The following is a 20,536-nucleotide window of genomic DNA, read 5'->3' on the forward strand; positions in this document are numbered from 1 at the left end:
CCTTTGCATGTCATTTTGAAGTTTGGTAATTGTTTTGTTGTTCCTCTTGAATTTCCAACACTTACTTTGAACATGACTTGCACTTCCACAAAAAAAGCAAAACAGTGAGGAGTTTCTGCTTTGTAGAGATGACTCATGTTTATCACAACTTACAATATCAGTTGTTCCAGAACCGGCCGGAACAAATGAGTTGATTGTGCTCACAGTCTTATTTTTGAGCCCTAAACCTTTTGTGTTTCCAAAAGTCTTTTGACCAAATAACAGTGCTGAAATTTTGTCGGAGCTTCCTGTCAACCCTTGCAGATCACACTTGAGAGAATTAATCTCTTTTTCTTTCAGAGATAGGGTTCTGGTGAATTCATCATTAAGACAGTCAATCTCAAGAGATTTCACCTGAAGTGATGATTCAAGTTTCTCCAACAAAACTTTTAGTTGAAGATATTCCTTGTGAATTTCTTCACTTTTATATCCAAGAAATCTAGAATCTCAGTGTCAGACTCACATTCCGAACCAGAATTTGAGTTAATTGAGACTTCTGCCTAGAAGGCTGAAAATACTGAACATACTTCAGGAGTATTGATGAGTGCTAAAAAGTGCATATTTCTATATATTTTTCTTGGCATTTAACTCATCTTTTGTGCATTAATTCTACATTTTATCCCATATTCTGTGTTTTCGTTGTTTTCAAGAATAAATACTTTTCTTAATTAATTTTGCATTTTTAGGTACTAAATAAAGCCTGGTTAACTCACGGAGCGAAAAGAGCAAAGGAACGGAAAAGACTCCCGCTAGGAGGAAGAGAAGAATGATGTTTGCAAGAGCCGGATCAACGAGAAGTGGGCATGAAGAGGAAGAATTGTTCTTAAAGAAGATATGGGCTTGGCATACCCAAGCCCCAAAACCCTCACCCAAATCCATTTCCTATATCCATACCCGTTTCCCTTTCTAGCCGTCAGATTGGATCCATTCCATCATCCAACGGTCGCTGCGTCATCGTGCATCAGATTTCGATGCATCTGACCAACACTACAACACCTAACTCCATATGGAGCCGTCAGCTTCGTTGTATCACTTAATCCAACGGTCGCTCAGAGCCTTCTTCTATCTTGCCGTCCGATTCATTTCATCATCTCATCATCCTACCGCTGAGCTTCGCAAATCATCAAAATGGATGCGCCCGCTCAACACCTAAGCATCAAACCCATCGACCCAAAACAAACACCCACTCTCTTCTTCCCCAAATACACTTCCCCCAAATTTCTCCTCTTCCCCCGACCATGGCAGACACTGCCATGTCTGCTCCGCCGTCTCCATCTCCACCACGACCACAAGGACACCACCACCATCGCCTACCTCTTCCCTAGTCGTGTCTGTCTTGTTCTTAGCATTGATTTTTGATGCTACCAAGAAGACAAACATAACCAGGGATTCACCACATTGAAGAGAAGACAAAATTTGGGAGAAATTCGAGTACAAGATTAGCAGAGGAGGAGAAGTACAAGCATGGGTCGAGTCTATTTACATCATAGGGTGAGTTAATTTTATTTATCGAAACCCTAATCCTGCTGATTTGGGATTTTCAAATTAGGGTTTGTGGAAATCTAGGGTTTTGTAAAAACTATAAATTGATGTTATGGGTGTTGTAGAAATCATCTCTGGGCTAGCCAGTGAACAATATTTGCAATCAATTTTCATTTTCCAAATTCCATTTTAGCTACAGTTGATTGTGTGCAACCTGTGTGCATGTTGTATCTTAATTTAGCTTGTTTGATGAATGCTGTTGTTATACTCATGTCTAGCATGAGCTAATTCACTGCAACTAAGGCTCTGATGAAGCCTGGTGCACTGTTAGATGATGCATTGTTAGGATAGTTTTCTTGATGCCTGTTTTGCTTGAGCAATGGGAAGTAATCAGTGCTCTGGCATGCCTGTGATTGATTGTGCTGTCAAAAGACAATCAATGCTAGGGGCATATCGGTGAGCAAGCTGATTTTCCTCCCATTCTAGATGTATGCATAGGATTTTCAACTCAACCTAGATTGCATTGCTTGATTAGGGCACAAGGTGGATTCAATTGCCTTAGTAACTTCACACAGTTCTGCATCTTTTTCCTTTTCTGTCACTGTTGCTCAATACCTTTGCCTTAGGCTGCTGCCTTTGTTTCACTACCACTGTTACCTCATTGCTATTCACTGCCTTCATCCATCACTGCTCACTGCCATAGTGCCTTGTCTCCATTGCTAGCTTAGGAAAACTTTTTGTATGCTCCCACTCCCTGTGTACTAACCCCTACTCATCCCTATACTATAAAGCTTGGCCTTGTATACTTGCAAGTTTTGTGTGCAACCCCATTTTCACACCAAGTTTTTGGCGCCGCTGCCGGGGACTTGGCTGTGCTGTTTTGAAGCTGCTGTTGCTGTTAGCTTTGTGGAGCCAAAGCTGCTGCCAAGCTGCTGTTGCTGTTGGAACTGCAGTGAAGCTGAAGTTCCTGAACTGGTGCTGTGGCCCATGTTGCTGCTTGTTGCTCTTTGCTGCTGCTGTTGATACTTTAGTACTGTGGTGCTAAGAAGCTACTGGTGCTGAGGACTTGCAGCTGTGCAACCTGCTGGATATTTGGAGATGTTGGTGCGGGAGCTGTAAACTGCCTCTGCTGCTCCTGGTCCTGCTGCTGATCTGCTGATCTGCTGCTGATCTGCTGCTTCATCTGCGAACTGGGCTCCTGGGCTGCTGCATCTCAACAAGTTTCTGGGCTCGTCCAACTGAGGTGGGCTTCGTTGCTGTTGCTGCTGATGGGCTCTGTTCCACCTGTTGTTGCTGGGCTTGAGCGCGAAGCTGCTAAGGACGATCCTAAAGCCCAACTGGGCTGTGCAACTAAAAGGGAACAAAAGCCTAACTGGGCTTCCCTCCTTAACCAAGTAAGCCTAAACCATGAGTAACCCACTTGGGCCCCATTAAATATTTAATTTGGGTATGTAATAATTAATTTATTTTTAATTTGGGCTTGTAATAATTATTTTTATTTTTATTTTCTTTTATTTTATTTTTCTTTTATGGGCTTGTAATTATTTATTGTAGTTTTTATTTTTATTTTCTTTTGTGGGGTGTGATAATTTATGCTAGGCTAAGTTCAAAAAAAAAAAAAAAAAAAAAAAAAATTCCCGAGCCCAGTTTTAACCAAAATCCCTTGTTAGTCCAACACCCATTCAAAACCAAATCTTCGTAACCCTTGTGGGCCAAATTGTTTCCGATTGCTCTGTCTGACCAACATGTTAGTTGAGGTACCTACAAGGACATGATTGTGACCTATAGAGACCAAACAGACTTGTTAGAATTAATCAAGAAGAACCTATCGAAATTCTGAGTTCTGAGGTAGACAGCCCAGATCAAACCGAAACAATGGGAGAACCCCGTACCCTCAAGGATTATATGTACCCAACTAGAGCCAGTCAACCTTCTTGTATTGTGCTACCCGAGGATAATGGCCATTATGAGCTGAAATCAAGCACAATACAGATGCTTCCTATTTTTAGAGGTGTTGAGAATGAAAACCCTTACCACCACGTGAGAGAATTCGAGGAAATTTGTGGAACTCTGTGTTTCACTCAAATGTCCGACGAAACCCTAAAGTTAAGGCTTTTTCCTTTCTCCCTGAAAGATAAGGCAAAAGCCTGGTTTTATGCTTTACAGCCTCAATCCATCATGACATGGGATGACCTCATAAAGGAGTTTTTCAAAAAGTTTTTCTCGAATCACAAGACTGCGACAATTCGTCAAAGTCTGAATAACTTTGTGCAATTAGAGGGTGAGACCTTAGCTAGATACCTGGAGAGATTCAATGAATTATTGCTCCAATGTCCCCATCATGGTTTTGAAAAATGGAGACTTGTGCAAATTTTGTATGAGGGTCTAGATGTGTCCACCCGAACAACGGTTGAGTCGATGTGCAATGGTCTATTCGTAGACAAAACTGCTGATGCGTCTTGGGACTTCTTGATTGAAGTAGCTGAAAAGACGCAACATTGGGAATCCATCCGTGAACCCAGAAAGACTATATCCGAAGCTAAGGATTTTAGGATTGAAGCAGATTTCGAGAGAAAAGCAAACATGGCATCAATAGTTAGGAGATTAGAAGAGTTAGAACTACATAAAAATTCAAAACCTTCCACCACTACTCTCCGAGAACATGTCGCTTCGTCTGTATGTGCCGCTTGTAACGATCCCAACCATCAATTCCAAAATTGCCCTGATTTGCTTGCAGTCCAGGAATCTAGGCTTGAACAGGCACATGCCATGTTTCAAAAACAAGAGCATAACCCCTATTCACAGACCTACAATCCAGGATGGAGAAACCACCCTAACTTTTCATGGTCCAAAGGACCCACTCAGGGAGGCCCATCTCAACCCAACCAAAGCTATCAAAACAATCAAGGTTATCAATACCCTAGGAACCCTCAACAACAATCAAACCCTCCACAACAATCATATCCTCAACACAATACCGACAAGAGATTTCTCCGTGTTCGGTTCTTCGTTTGATAAATGTTTAAGACATCTTACCCTTGTGCTGTCCAGATGTAATAAAAGGAACCTTGTTCTAAATTGGGAAAAGTGTCATTTTATGGTGAATTCAGGAATAGTTCTAGGACACATCATCTCGGAAAAAGGCATTGAAGTAGATAAAGCTAAAGTAGACCTCATCCGACATTTACCAAAACCCCGCTCTGTGAGGGAAATTCGATCATTTTTAGGTCATGCTGGTTTTTACCGGCGATTCATCAAAGACTTTAGCAAAATCTCAAGACCTCTGTGTAGTCTACTCGCCAAAGATGTTACCTTCAATTCGATGATGCTTGTGTGAAAGCTTGGGAGGAATTAAAAACTCTTCTCACCGCCGCTCCTATAGTCCGACCACCCAACTGGGAACTACCGTTTGAACTCATGTGTGATGCCTCTGATTATGCTGTTGGTGCTGTTTTAGGACAGCGTGTTGATAGACTACCATACGTGATATACTACGCTAGCAAAACCCTTAATGATACTCAACTCAATTACACAACTACCGAGAAGGAATTGCTTGCTGTCGTTTTCGCATTAGACAAGTTTAGATCTTATCTCATAGGATCTAAGATCATCATATACACTGACCATGCGGCTTTGAAGTATCTTCTTTCCAAGAAGGATGCTAAAGCTCGCCTTATTCGATGGATACTCTTATTACAGGAATTCGATCTCGAAATCCGTGATAAGAAAGGTTGTGAGAATGTGGTTGCTGATCATTTGTCTAGATTAACCATTGAGTCTATTGATGAGTCCATGCTAATCAGAGAATCATTTCCTGATGAGCAATTGATGTCTGTATCAGACCTCCTTGGTTTGCCGACATTGTTAACTACCTGCTACAGGTAGAATGCCCTCATTGGTCGAGACAAGACCGCTATAAGTTCTTGGCTGAAGTTAAACATTTCCTTTGGGATGACCCATATTTGTTTAAGTACTGCCCGGACCAAATCATTAGGAGATGTGTCCCCAACACTGAACAGAAAGATGTGATATCTTTCTGTCATGACCAAGCATGTGGAGGCCATTTCAGTGCCAAGAAAACCGCTGCAAAGATCTTGCAGTGTGGATTCTATTGGCCATCATTGTTCAAGGATTGCCATGATTATTGTGTTGCTGTGAACGCTGTGTGAAACGCGTAGCTAGGAAGCATTTCGAGGAGAAACATGATGCCATTGAACCCCATTTTGATTGTGGAGATTTTTGATGTTTGGGGGATCGACTTCATGGGTCCATTCCCTATTTCTGACGGTAGATTGTACATCCTAGTCGCAGTTGATTACGTTTCTAAGTGGGTAGAAGCCATAGCAACCAGAACAAATGACCACAAGGTGGTACTTTCATTTCTAAAGGAAAACATATTTGCACGTTTTGGTACCCCTAGAGCTATCATCAGTGACGGCGGTTCACATTTTCGTAACAAGTACTTTGAGTCTTTAGTACGCAAGTATGGCATAACTCACAAGGTTGCTACTCCGTACCACCCTCAGACTAGTGGACAAGTGGAAGTTTCTAATAGGGAATTAAGCACATTCTGGAGAAGACGGTCAACCCGTCCAGGAAAGATTGGTCATTGAGATTGAATGATGCTTTGTGGGCCTATAGAACAGCTTATAAGACACCAATTGGCATGTCCCCCTATCGTCTAGTGTATGGAAAGCCGTGCCATCTACCTGTGGAATTAGAACATCGTGCCTACTGGGCAATCAAAGAGCTGAACTTCTCTCTGGACGAAGCTGGAATTCAAAGGAAACTTCAACTCAACGAGTTGGAAGAATTGAGAAATGAGGCTTATGACAGTGCCAAGTTATATAAGCAGAAGATGAAGATGTTTCATGATAAGCGTATTCTGCGCAAATCCTTCACTCCTGGTCAGAAAGTTTTGCTGTATGACTCCCGTTACATCTTTTTCCGGGAAAACTGCGTTCCAGATGGAAGGGTCCGTTCCTAGTACGCACAGTTTACCCTCATGGAGCTGTGGAGCTAGAAGATGTCTCCAACAAGAACATTTTCAAAGTCAATGGGCAGAGATTGAAGCCATTCCTTGAACCATTTCCACCCGACATTGAACAACCAACCTGGAGGACCCGGTCTATGTGGACTAAACTGGTCCACTCTTTCCCTAAATAACCAAAAAAATTCCAAATGTTTCCCTAAAAAACCAAAATTTTTCTTTTTCCCATCAAAACCAAATGTTTTTCTCCAAAAACCAAAGTTTTCCAAATGTTTCCCTAAAAACCAAAATTTTTCTTTTTCCATCAAAACCAAATGTCTCCCGACAAAACCAAATTTTTCCCAAAAAGTCCAATCCCATTAAAAACCAATTTTTTGTAGTAATATGTTAGTTAAATTTCCTTTTGTATATATTTTGTGCTCATCCATTGTGACCCGAATGTTGTGTTTTGCCTTGGATAACGGAGTTTTAATTCTGCTTTCGCCGTACAATCAGGTATTCTCTCTCCTTTTACTCTACTCAGCATGTTCCTCTTCATATATTGTTTTATAATTCTTTCCATATTTTGAAACATTGAGGACAATGTTTAGTTTAGGTTTGGGGGTATAGAGTAGATACCACGATATGCCATAATTAAAAACAAAACTCCATCTTTTTGAAAAAATTGAAAAATTCCAAAAAAAAATTGAAAAATCAAAATAAAAAATTAAAAAATTAAAAATCATAATGGAGCTCATTTACCTTGAAATGTTGAATCTTGTGCAAATATGTAATTTTTAGGAGTCTTAGCTAATATTTAGGCACCCTGATTCTAGCACAATTCACATAGTGATAAGAAATTTGCACGCGCACGATCTACCAATACATGTATAGCCTCGATCTTCAAGGTGTTTGATAGGAAGTCACGATTTCCAATCACTTTAGAATACGAAAACTTGACTAGCTTGTTCTTTGGTTGGTTGGGATAGAAGGTGGAGGTTACATTAAGAAAGACAACCATCGAATTTAACTGGGTGCATCAAAAAGGGCTACCTCTTGCAAGTGTCATGTAATTTTTTTTGTTTCTTTTGTTATGTATCAAAAGAGCTACCATATGTAAAAATCAATTTCAAGTTCTTGTGCAAATTCAAAAAAAAAAAAAAAAAAAAAAAAAAAACGATGTATATATTCAGAAAAAAAAAAATAATATCAGAAAAATACAAAAAAAATCAAGTATTGATCAATTCCATTCTCTCTTGTTCCAAAAATAAAAGAGAGTAGTCAATGTAAATAAGAGTCATGTAAATAGTCATTTTGTTGTTTCATTGTAATAAGCAAGGAGGGTGTATGCCATTGATGTACAACGCGAGTAATTGTGAAATACCTCCAACTCATTCACAATTCTCGTAAAGTCCGGACAGCTAGCTAGATTTCGACCTCGGTTCTTAGCCTGAGAAACTATCTCTTGGTGATTAGTAGTCATAACATCCGATCTTTCTTTACACATGTGTAGATACACTTTACACTCTTATCACATGTCTTTATTTGTTATCAGTGCTAGGATTGTGCCTTCGATAGCTAGATTGACATCTCCATTTTGCTGTGAGCTTCTACTGACTTGCGCATGTCACATTTGATGGAATCTGAGCTTATATTTTGACCTAGAACTTTGTAGGTACGTTCTAAGCAAACCTTCACGAGACTTCAACTCGTCCACTAGGGACACTTAGTGGTTTAAAAGGCTTAGTGCATACGCTAAATGCGTTCGAGAGACCAGCGACAGTGATATAGGTAGGATTTCCTTAGTTTTTTTTTACTTGAGGACAAGTAAAATTCAGGTTTGGGGGTATTTGATGAGTGCTAAAAAGTGCATATTTCTATATATTTTTCTTGGCATTTAACTCATCTTTTGTGCATTAATTCTACATTTTATCCCATATTCTGTGTTTTCGTTGTTTTCAAGAATAAATACTTTTCTTAATTAATTTTGCATTTTTAGGTACTAAATAAAGCCTGGTTAACTCACGGAGCGAAAAAAGCAAAGGAACGGCAAAGACTCCCGCTAGGAGGAAGCGAAGAATGATGTTTGCAAGAGCCGGATCAACGAGAAGTGGGCTTGAAGAGGAAGAATTGTTCTTAAAGAAGATATGGGCTTGGCATACCCAAGCCCCAAAACCCTCACCCAAATCCATTTCCTATATCCATACCCGTTTCCATTTCTAGCCGTCAGATTGGATCCATTCCATCATCCAACGGTCGCTGCGTCATCGTGCATCAGATTTCGATGCATCTGACCAACACTACAACACCTAACTCCATCTGGAGCCGTCAGCTTCGTTGTATCACTTAATCCAACGGTCGCTCAGAGCCTTCTTCTATCTTGCCGTCCGATTCATTTCATCATCTCATCATCCTACCGCTGAGCTTCGCAAATCATCAAAATGGATGCGCCCGCTCAACACCTAAGCATCAAACCCATCGACCCAAAACAAACACCCACTCTCTTCTTCCCCAAATACACTTCCCCCAAATTTCTCCTCTTCCCCCGACCATGGCAGACACTGCCATGTCTGCTCCGCCGTCTCCATCTCCACCACGACCACAAGGACACCACCACCATCGCCTACCTCTTCCCTAGTCGTGTCTGTCTTGTTCTTAGCATTGATTTTTGATGCTACCAAGAAGACAAACATAACCAGGGATTCACCACAGTGAAGAGAAGACAAAATTTGGGAGAAATTCGAGTAGAGGATTAGCAGAGGAGGAGAAGTACAAGCATGGGTCGAGTCTATTTGCATCAGAGGGTGAGTTAATTTTATTTATCGAAACCCTAATCCTACTGATTTGGGGATTTTCAAATTAGGGTTTGTAGAAATCTAGGGTTTTGTAAAAACTATAAATTGATGTTATGGGTGTTGTAGAAATCATCTCTGGGCTAGCCAGTGAACAATATTTGCAATCAATTTTCATTTTCCAAATTCCATTTTAGCTACAGTTGATTGTGTGCAACCTGTGTGCATGTTGTATCTTAATTTAGCTTGTTTGATGAATGTTGTTGTTATACTCATGTCTAGCATGAGCTAATTCACTGCAACTAAGGCTCTGATGAAGCCTAGTGCACTGTTAGATGATGCATTGTTAGGATAGTTTTCTTGATGCATGTTTTGCTTGAGCAATGTGAAGTAATCAGTGCTCTGGCATGCCTGTGATTGATTGTGCTGTCAAAAGACAATCAATGCTAGGGGCATATCAGTGAGCAAGCTGATTTTCCTCCCATTCTAGATGTATGCATAGGATTTTCAACTCAACCTAGATTGCATTGCTTGATTAGGGCACAAGTTGGATTCAATTGCCTTAGTAACTTCACACAGTTCTGCATCTTTTTCCTTTTCTGTCACTGTTGCTCAATACCTTTGCCTTAGGCTGCTGCCTTTGTTTCACTACCACTGTTACCTCATTGCTATTCACTGCCTTCATCCATCACTGCTCACTGCCATAGTGCCTTGTCTCCATTGCTAGCTTAGGAAAACTTCTTGTATGCTCCCACTCCCTGTGGACTAACCCCTACTCATCCCTATACTATAAAGCTTGGCCTTGTATACTTGCAAGTTTTGTGTGCAACCCCATTTTCACACCAAGTATGTATATCATTGATACATTCAGATATTTCTTCTTGAACTGATCATCAGAGAGATAAGGCAGTCTCTCGGATCTCTTGCTTTTCTTCAGAATATCCTTGATCTTTTGTGTAATCAGCAGTCTGTTAGGATAAGATTAATTAAAACAACACTCATCAGCCCATGAAAAGTTAGAAGCTTCTCTTGTAAATGTCACAGCATTGAACGCAGACATTCTGACTGTATTCTGATCATGATCAATTAATTTTAAGTTTCCAACAAGAGAATTTCTGGAAAGACAATCAAGGTTATTTCTCTCAACGATTGCATGCTTCTTAGAATCGTATCTAGATGGCAGCGATCTGAGAATTTTCATCAAATGTCCTTTTCAGGAATAGTCTTACCCAATGCAAAAAATGCATTAACAATTTCAGACACTTTGTGATTCAACTCATCAAAAGAATCTTCACCTGCCATACGAAGGTTTTCCCAATCATAATTTAGGTTTTGAATCCTAGATTCCTTTTCACATGTATTCTCTTCATTACGGTTTCTAAGGTATCCCGAGCATCTTTAGACCTAGTGCACGTAGTCACATGGCGCTGAAGATCTGGCATGGATGATAGCATTTAGCCCGTCAGAATTTTGCTTTACAGCGAGAATCTCGACAGGTTCGTATGCACCAATATCCTTTGGAATAGTTGCATCGCCTTCTGCAACAACCGGAGGATTATATCCATTAACAACATAAAGCCATGATTGAAAATCACGAGCTTGAAGAAAGGCACGCATAGAAATTTTCCACCATAAGTAATTTGAGCCATCGAAGACTGATGGTACGTTTATGGAGATAACACCTCTGTCCATATTCAGATCACTATAAACATAGACTTATAACGTCTTAAATGTGTTTGCCTGCTCTGATACCAATTGAAAAAGCGGGGGTCTAACAAGCACACCCAATATTTCGTTTGGCAGTCTGAATATACAAACTCCAATATACTTTCAAGAGAATCAACTAGACAGTTAGACTCAATTTAGAGAAAAGTATATCAAAGAGTTTTATATCTCTTTCTCTCAATTCAATATGCAATCAGCAAATAGGAATTTGTGAGCCCGATTGAGTATAAGAGAAGTAAATAGAACGGGACCAAAGAACAATGTTCAAGGAAAAATCAATTTCAATCAACAACCAAAGGTTGGATTTACCAATTGATCGATTCAACACACAAACTGTGATATTTTAACTATATAACAAAATACAATGCGGAAAAGAAGTAACACAGACACCAGAATTTTGTTAATGAGGAAAACCGCAAATGCATAAAAACCATGGGACCTAGTCCGGATTTGAACACCACACTGTATTAAGCCGCTACATACATTAGCCTACTACCAATGAAATTTGGACTGGAATGTAGTTGAACCCTAATCAATCTCACACTGATTCAAGGTACAACGGTGCTCCTTACGTCTCTGATCCCAGCAGGATACTGCGCACTTGATTCACTTAGATGATCTCACCCACAACCAAGAGCTGCTACGACCCAAAGTCGGAGACTTCATAAACAAATCTGTCTCACACGGAAAAGTCTATTGGAATAGATAAATTTGTCTCCCACAGAAATACCTACGAGTTTTGTTCTGTCTTTTGATAAATCAAGGTGCACAGGAACCAATTGATAAACCAGACTTATATTCCCGAAAAACAGCCTAGTATTATCAATCACCTCACAATAATCTTAATTGTACGGTACCGAAACAAGATATTGTGGAGTCAAAAACGATAAGACGAAGATGTTTGTGACTACTTTTAATCTTACCTATCGGAGATAAATCTCAAGAAAATCTTATAAAAAAATTATACTCAATCACGATAGAAGAAGTAAGATCAGAGAACGCAACTACAGAGAAAATAATTGGGTCTGGCTTCACAATCCCAATGAAGTCTTCAAGTCATTAACCTACAAGGTTTCGCGAAAAACCTAAGATTAAAGGATAATAAACTCTAGATTATACAACTAGTATCACACAGGAGGTGTGGGGATTAGGTTTCCCAGTTGCTAGAGTTCTTCTTTATATAGTTTTCAAATCATGGTTTGCATTCTAAGTTACCTTGGTAACAAAGCATTCAGTATTCATCGTTAGATGAAAACCTAATTAGATTCAAGCTAATATCTTTCAACCGTTAGATCGAACTTAGCTTGTTATACACAAATGAAATGTACCCTCATTTAGGTTTAAGTAACCGTACCTAAACGTGTACACCATGTTGGCTCAACAGTAATTAACCGAGGTTAGCTATATGAACACTCTCATATCAAGCTTATTCATCTTAACCATAACTAGTTCAAATGACTTAAATGAAACTAGTTAAATAGTTGTTCCTTTGTTATATTCTCATAGAAGTATACAAGAACACAATTGAAGAAAAATCGGTTTGATTCACTCGAACATTATAGACACGGTTTGCAAAGAATGCATTCCTTAATATATAAATTTATTAGTTCATGAGCCAACCGATTTTAGAACTTTAACTACTGAAGTATGCATACAGGTACGCATACCTAAGTAGCCGGTCTGAGTTTGGGTTCGCCAGTATGCGAACGGGTGCGCATACTTAAGTACACTTCCAAAACCCAGCAGAAATTCCCGGACCTATACCTTACGCAGGTATGCATACCGGTATGTGTACTTGGTACACGGAATTTCACAACTTCAAGTACGCATACGGGTATGCATACTTTAGTTCCGGTCACGGATCACATACATGCAAGAATGCACACGATGTTTATAATCTAATGATGGTTAAGTATTTTAAACTCTATTTCAATCATTGAAACTTTCTTAGAGGATGACAATAGCCGTTTTCACACACTATTAGCATCAAATCAATTTTCAAGTTATTGAAATAATCATAACGAAACATTCCAAGCATACACTTGTTGATGGTGGTTTTTAGCTTAGGGTTAAAATCGTAAAATCTTACATCTGACATGACGTCACTACGACCACTAGCACATTTATTGATTCATTCAACATGCCTACGTAAAAATTACTAGGGTACCTTTTTTTATACGCTATATTCCACGGCAGAACCCTCAATACTGACTAGCCACATCTCCGCGCCATGGCATGCCAACCATGCCAGCCGCACCACAGTGCCAATGGAATACCATGCCAGCCACATCTCCGCGCTAAGGAATGCCAACCATGCCAGCCGTACCACAGTGCCAATGGCATACCATGTCATCCCCACCACATTGCCAATGGCATACCATGCCAGCCACATCTACGCGCCAAGGCATGTCAACCATGCAAGCTGCACCACAGCGCCAATGGCATACCATGCCATCCACATCTTCGCGCCAAGTCATTCCAACCATGCCAACCGCACCATAGTGCCAACGGCATACCATGCAAGCCACATCTCCGCGCCAAGGCATGCCATCCGCATCACAGTTCCAATGGCATACCATGCTAGCCAAATCTCTGCGCCAATGCATGCCAACCATGCCAGCCGTACCACAGTGCCAATGGCATACCATGACAGCCACATCTCCACGCCAAGGCATGCCAACCATGCCAGCCGCACCACAGTGCCAATGGCATACCATGCCAGCCACATCTCCGCGCCAAGGCATGCCAACCATGCCAGCCGCACCACAGTGCCAATAGCATACCATGCCAGCCACATCTCCGCGCCAAGGCATTCCAACCATGCCATCCACATCTCCGTGCCAAGGCATGCAAACCATGCCAGCCACATCTCCGCGCCAAGGCATGCCAACCATGTCAGCCGCACCACAGTGCGAATGGCATACCATGCCCGCAACATCTCCGCGCCAAGGCATGCCAACCATGCCAGCTACACCACGGTGCCAATGGCATACCATGCCAAACACATCTCCCGTGCCAAGGAATGCCAACCATGCCATCCGCACCACATTGCTAATGGCATACCATGCCAGCCACATCTCCGCGCCAAGGCATGCCAACCATGCTAGCCGCACCACAGTGCCAATAGGATACCGTGCCAGCGACAACTTCGCCCCAAATCCATGCCGGCCCTACCACATGTCACTGGCTGCCCCAATGCAGATCTCATCCGTCCAAGTTCGCCACCTAACGCATGGAAACTTCCGGCCCAAGTCCAAACATCATGGTTTTTCAAAAACCCTAATTTTGGTCGCGCCTAAAATATGACAAAGCCATGCCGCCCCTTCCACATGCTTTGGCTGCCAAACGAAGGGTTGCCACAATAAACGGCTACCCTCCATCTGAGATGAAGTTATCAACCGTCCAAGTTTACCACCTAACGTGTGTAAACTTCCGTCCCAAGGCCAAACATCATGGTTTTTCCAAAACCCTAATTTTGCTCGTGCCTAAAATATGCCAAAGCCATGCCGACCCTACCACATTCCGCTGGCTACCAAATGAAGGGTTGCAACAATCGACGGCTACCCTTCCATCTGAGATGCAGATCTCAGCCGTCCAAGTTCTCCACCTGACGCATGGCAACTTCCGGCCCAAGGCCAAACATCACGGTTTTTCCAAAATCCTAATTTTGGTCACGCCTAAAATATTCCAAAGCCATGCCGGCCCTACCACATGTTGCTGGATGCCAAACGAAGGGTTGCAACAATCAACGACTACCCTTCCATCTGAGATGCAGATCTCAGCCGTCCAAGTTTGCCACCTAACGCATGGAAACTTCCGGCCCAAGGCCAAACATCACGGTTTTGCCAAAACCCTAATTTTGGTCGCGCCTAAAGTATGCCAAATCCATGCCATCCCTACCACATGTCGTCGGATGCCAAACAAAGGGTTGCAACAATCAACGGCTACCCTTCCATCTGAGATGCAGATCTCAGCCGTCCAAGTTCGCCACCTAATGCATGGAAACTTCCGTCCCAAGGCCAAACATCACGGTTGTACAAAATCCTAATTTTGGCCGCGCATAAAATATGCCAAAGCCATGCCGACCCTACCACATGCCGCTGGCTTCCAAACGAATGGTTGCAACAATCAACGGCTACCCTTCAATCTGAGATGCAGATCCCAGCCGTCCAAGTTCGCCACCTAACGCGTGGCAACTTCCGTCCCAAGGACAAACATCACGGTTTTGCCAAAACCCTAATCATGGCCACCCCTATTCCAAAGCCATGCCGGCCCTACCACATGCCGCTGTCTATCAAATGAAGGGTTGCAATAATCAACGATACCTTTCCATCTGAAATGCAGATCTCAGCCGTCCAAGTTCACCACCTAACGCATGGAAACTTCCGGCCCAAGGCCAAACATCACGCTTTTGCCAAAACCCTAATTGTGGCAGCGCCTAAAATATGCCAAAGCCATGCCGACCCTGCCACATGCCGCTGGATGCCAAACGAAGGGTTGCAAGAATCAACGGCTACCCTTCCATCTGCAGATCTCAGCCGTCCAAGTTCGCCACCTAACGCATGGCAACTTCCGTTCCAAGGCCAAATATCACGGTTTTGCCAAAACCCTAATTTTGGTCGCGCCTAAAATATGCCAAAGCCATGTTGGCCCTACCACATGCTGTTGGCTGCGAAATGAAGGGTTGCAACAATCAACGGCTACCTTCCATCTGAGATGCAGATCTCAGCTGTCCAAGTTCGCCACCTAATGCATGCCAACTTCCGTCCCAAGGACAAACATCACGGTTTTGCCAAAACCCTAATTTTGGTCGCGCCTAAAATATGCCTAATCCATGTAAGCCATACCACATGTCGCTGGCTTTCAAACAAAGGGTTGCAACAATCAACGGATACCCTTCATCTGAGATGCAGATCTCATCCGTCCAAGTTCGCCACCTAACGCATGGAAACTTCCGGCCCAAGGCCAAACATCACAGTTTTGCCAAAACCTTAATTTTGGCCGCGCTTAAAATATGCCAAATCCATGCCGTCCCTACCACATGTCGTTGGTTGCCAAACGAAGGGTTTCAACAATCAACGACTACCCTTCCATCTGAGATGCATATCTCAGCCGTTCAAGTTCGTCACCTAACGCATGGCAAGTTCCGGCCCAAGGCCAAACATCACGGTTTTGCAGAAACCCCAATTTTGGCCACGCCTAAAATATGTCAAAGCCATGCCTTCCCTACCACATGTCGCTGGCTGCCAAACGAAGGGTTGTAACAGTAAACGACTAACCTTCCATCTGAGATGCAGATCTCAGCCGTCCAAGTTCGCCACCTAACGCATGGTAACTTCCGGCCCAAGGCCAAACATCACGGTTTTGCCAAAACCCTAATTTTGGCCGCGCCTAAAATATGCCAAAGCCATGACGGCCCTACCACATGCCGCTGGCTGCCAAAAGAAGGGTTGCAACAATCAACGGCCATCCTTCCTCCTGAGATATGAATCTCAGCTATACAAACCTGCCAAAACCCTAATCATGGCCGCCCCTATTCCAAATCCATGCCGGCCTTACCACATGTCGCTGGCTTCCAAACGAAGGGTTGCAATAATCAACGATACCCTTCCATCTGAAATGCAGATCTCAGCCTTCCAAGTTCACCACCTAACGCATGGAAACTTCCGGCCCAAGGCCAAACATCACGCTTTTGCCAAAACCCTAATTGTGGCAGCGCCTAAAATATGCCAAAGCCATGCCGGCCCTGCCACATGCCGTTGGCTTCCAACTGAAGGGTTGCAAGAATCAACGGCTACCCTTCCATCTGAGATGCAGATCTCAGCCGTCCAAGTTCGCCACCTAACGCATGGCAACTTCCGGTCCAAGGCCAAACATCACGGTTTTGCCAAAACCCTAATTTTGGCCGCGCCTAAAATATGCCAAAGCCATGTCGGCCCTACCACATGCTGTTGGATGCCAAATAAAGGGTTGCAACAATCAACGGCTACCCTTCCATCTGAGATGCAGATCTCAGCCGTCCAAGTTCGCCAGCTAACGCTTGGCAACTTCTGACCCAAGACCAAACATCACAGTTTTGCCAAAACCCTAATCATAGTCGCGCCTAAAATATGCCAAATCCATGTCGGCCCTACCACATGTCGTCGGTTGTCAAACGAGGGTTTCAACAATCAACGGCTACCCTTCCATCTGAGATGCATATCTCAGCCGTCCAAGTTCGTCACCTAACGCATGGCAAGTTCTGGCCCAAGGCCAAACATCACGGTTTTGCCAAAACCCTAATTTTGGCCACGCCTAAAATATGTCAAAGCCATGCCGGCCCTACCTCATGTCTCTATCTTCCAAACGAAGGGTTGTAACAATAAACGACTACCCTTCCATCTGAGATGCAGATCTCAGCCGTCCAAGTTCGCCACCTAACGCATGGTAACTTCCGGCCCAAGGCCAAACATCACGGATTTGCCTAAACCCTAATTTTGGTCGCGCCTAAAATATTCCAAAGCCATGGAGGCCCTACCACATGCCGCTGGCTTCCAAAAGAAGGTTTGCAACAATCAACGACCATCCTTCCTCCTGAGATATGAATCTCAGCCATACAAACCTTCCACCAAACGATTTGTGGCAATCTCTTGGCTACGATGCCAAAACCCTAATTTGGTCGTGCCAAGAGCATGCACGCGCTGCAACAATGCTGCTGGTTGCCAGACAAAGGGTTGCAACAATCAACAGCTTCCCTTCCTCCTAAGATACGAATCTCAGCCATACAAACTTGTCACCAAACGATTCGTGGAAATCTCTTGGCCACGACGCCAGAACCCTAATTTAGCCGTGCCAAGAGAATACAAGCTCTGCAACCCTGCCGCTGGTTGCCAAACGAAGGGTTGCAACAATCTATGGCTAACCTTCCTCCTGAGATGCAGATCTCATCCGTACAAACCTGCCACCAAACGATTCGTAGCAATGTATTGGCTGCGATGCTAACTCTTGGTCACGGCACCAACTTGGTTACAAACGCCAAATCCTTTGTCCACGCCACACGTAGCAACATGCTACACGAAAACACTCGAGACATCAAAAAATCTCACAAACCGGGGGATGCTCATCAGTGTATTGGTCTGGCGGTTTACAGCATGCGACGTACACTACGCCCGTAACAGGAAAGTGTCATAAGGGTGAGGCGGTTGGTAAATACAAGAAGTAATGGTGAAACGTTTCCTTCATTACAGAAACATCAATTCCAGGCGTTACCCGTTACCATTTTCTTCCATTTACTCAAACGTTTCTACTTCTTACGAGACCATGTTACGTTTCGTTGCGACTTGTATAAATAGGTCTCACCTATTTCCACCAAAGACAAGTTTTGGTCAGGAGAGTACAACACTCAGAAATCACTTGTTATCTTTCCACATTCCTAGCGTTTCACTTCCTAATACAAGTCGTAAAACAACCACTCTTCCAGAATCAACTATTCTGGTCTCAACATTCTCTTCGCTTCCCTCCCCAAGACCAACTCTTCTCCTTCACTTTGTGACCGAAGAAAGTCTGGAACGGCCATTTCTTGGTTTAGGCCGGATTTGTACAAATTGATCTCTCGAATCTAAAGTACTTCCGTGCAGTACATTGTTTAGGGTTTAGACTCGTTTCTCACCCGTACACGAAATTACCAAAATCAGCAGAAACCGTTTCACCCTCAAACAATTGGTGACCACAGTGGGAGACTAATCTCTCGGTTACAATATCAACTTCCAATTACCGATTTTATTCTTCAACCCAGATATCAAGGTGGAAGAAGCAAACGATCCGCTCAGAGATCAACGACTTAGTTACCAGGCGGCCCAGTTATCACGCGACAAGGAGTGACTGGGGACTTCTAATACGGTAGAAGAAAACGATCCGCTCGAGGATCAATGGCTCAGTCACCAAACGTCTCAGTTATCAATTATCACACGACGGGGAATGACTGGGGACTTCTCGCAAGCAACACGACGTCGCCAATAAAACGCGGACTTATGCCCTGGGGTTCATTTTGTTGTGGGGGGACCCTAAAATCAAGTAAGTCTTGTCATGCAAAATACATAACCGATTACTTTAGGTTTTCGCGTTGAAACCAATCACCATGTTATTCCCAAATTTCATCTTATACTTTTCCCTGTCATACAACATTTACGGTTCCATGACTCTCCTGGAATTTCTGTGCTACTTACAGTCATAATCAAAACAGCATTATTCTAAAAGCAATTCATTCCAAAAGAATAATCCAAAACCCTCATAGGTAACAATTATCTATCAACCCAAGAATCCAGAAAACCAAACCATAAACTAGGCGCTTTGTTCGCCTTTCAAAAAAAAGGGATAAATAAAGAAGTTCAGAAAACAGGAGTACATTCAAGGAAAACCATCTAGTAATGGCTTGCTCTTCTTGGAGAAAGCCTTTTTCGTGCTTTCGAGAGCCGCCCGTTTCAGCTTCAGCTCCGTGGACAACCTTTCGATTTCCCCCTCCTGCTGTGCGGCCTCATCCGCGGAAGGGCTTTCAGCCGTCGTGGTCTGCAACTTTTCAATCTCAGAGAAACCTTCAACAAATCAGGGAACGTTGAACCCGTGGTCTACGCACACATCACGATGGAACTTCCAACTTGAGACCACGTCCTTAGAAACGGTATGGCCAGTCACTTTTCACATGTCGTCAATCGAAGATAAAGCTTCCTCCACACGCTTGGCCAGCGCAAACCGACTAATAACCTTTTTGGTTATGGCGATGTGTCCATACCTTTCCAATATCTTGGTATATAACGTCTCGTATTTGGATGGCACACTGAAGCCGCCGATCAACACATGATCTGGATAAGGAACTAAGTATGGAGGAGCGAAACGGCACCCGCAACCGAACCGACAACTGGCAAGGGATTCCTAACTACAATGGCGCCAACGGTCGCTGGATCACTCTCCTCTACTTGAGCCACAACAACATTTTCATCTTGATCGACCTCCATTTACGGGCTGCCAGGCGCAGCTGCCACGGTTGGAGACAAAGCTGTATCTCCACGGTTTTCCGCCTCGGGGCCATCTTCAGCAGCGGGTTCTCCCTGAGATATCGTGGTTTAGACATTTTTCAAAAAAAAAAGAGAGAGAGAGAGAGAGGAAGATGAAGAATACGTGGAAGACTCACTGATTCACTTTCAGACTGACTAGAAGAAGACTCAGCGCTGCTGTTGGAAGAGCTATTTTCATCATCACTAGATTTTGAGCTTTCCTCCTTTTAGAGATCTTCTTCACCGCAAGAAGGCTCGGCATTGTCACCCTCTGCCGCGAGAGTCGCCGTTCTCTGAGGCTGAGCATTACCACCCACTGTTGCGAGAGTCGCCGTTTTGTGACTACGTGCAAGATGGGCAAAGGCGTTCACGCTCTGGTTAAGGAATAAGGAAATATTTTCAGTAACGAAAAAACTGTACAATCCGACTGAGTAGGCAAGAAAAAAAATACATACCCGAACGTTGGAAGAACTTAAAGTCACAAGGGCCGTTGAATCTGA

The sequence above is a fragment of the Papaver somniferum genome, chromosome 11 (assembly GCF_003573695.1).
Source record: "Papaver somniferum cultivar HN1 chromosome 11, ASM357369v1, whole genome shotgun sequence".
In the NCBI taxonomy this organism is placed as follows: Eukaryota; Viridiplantae; Streptophyta; class Magnoliopsida; order Ranunculales; family Papaveraceae; genus Papaver; species Papaver somniferum.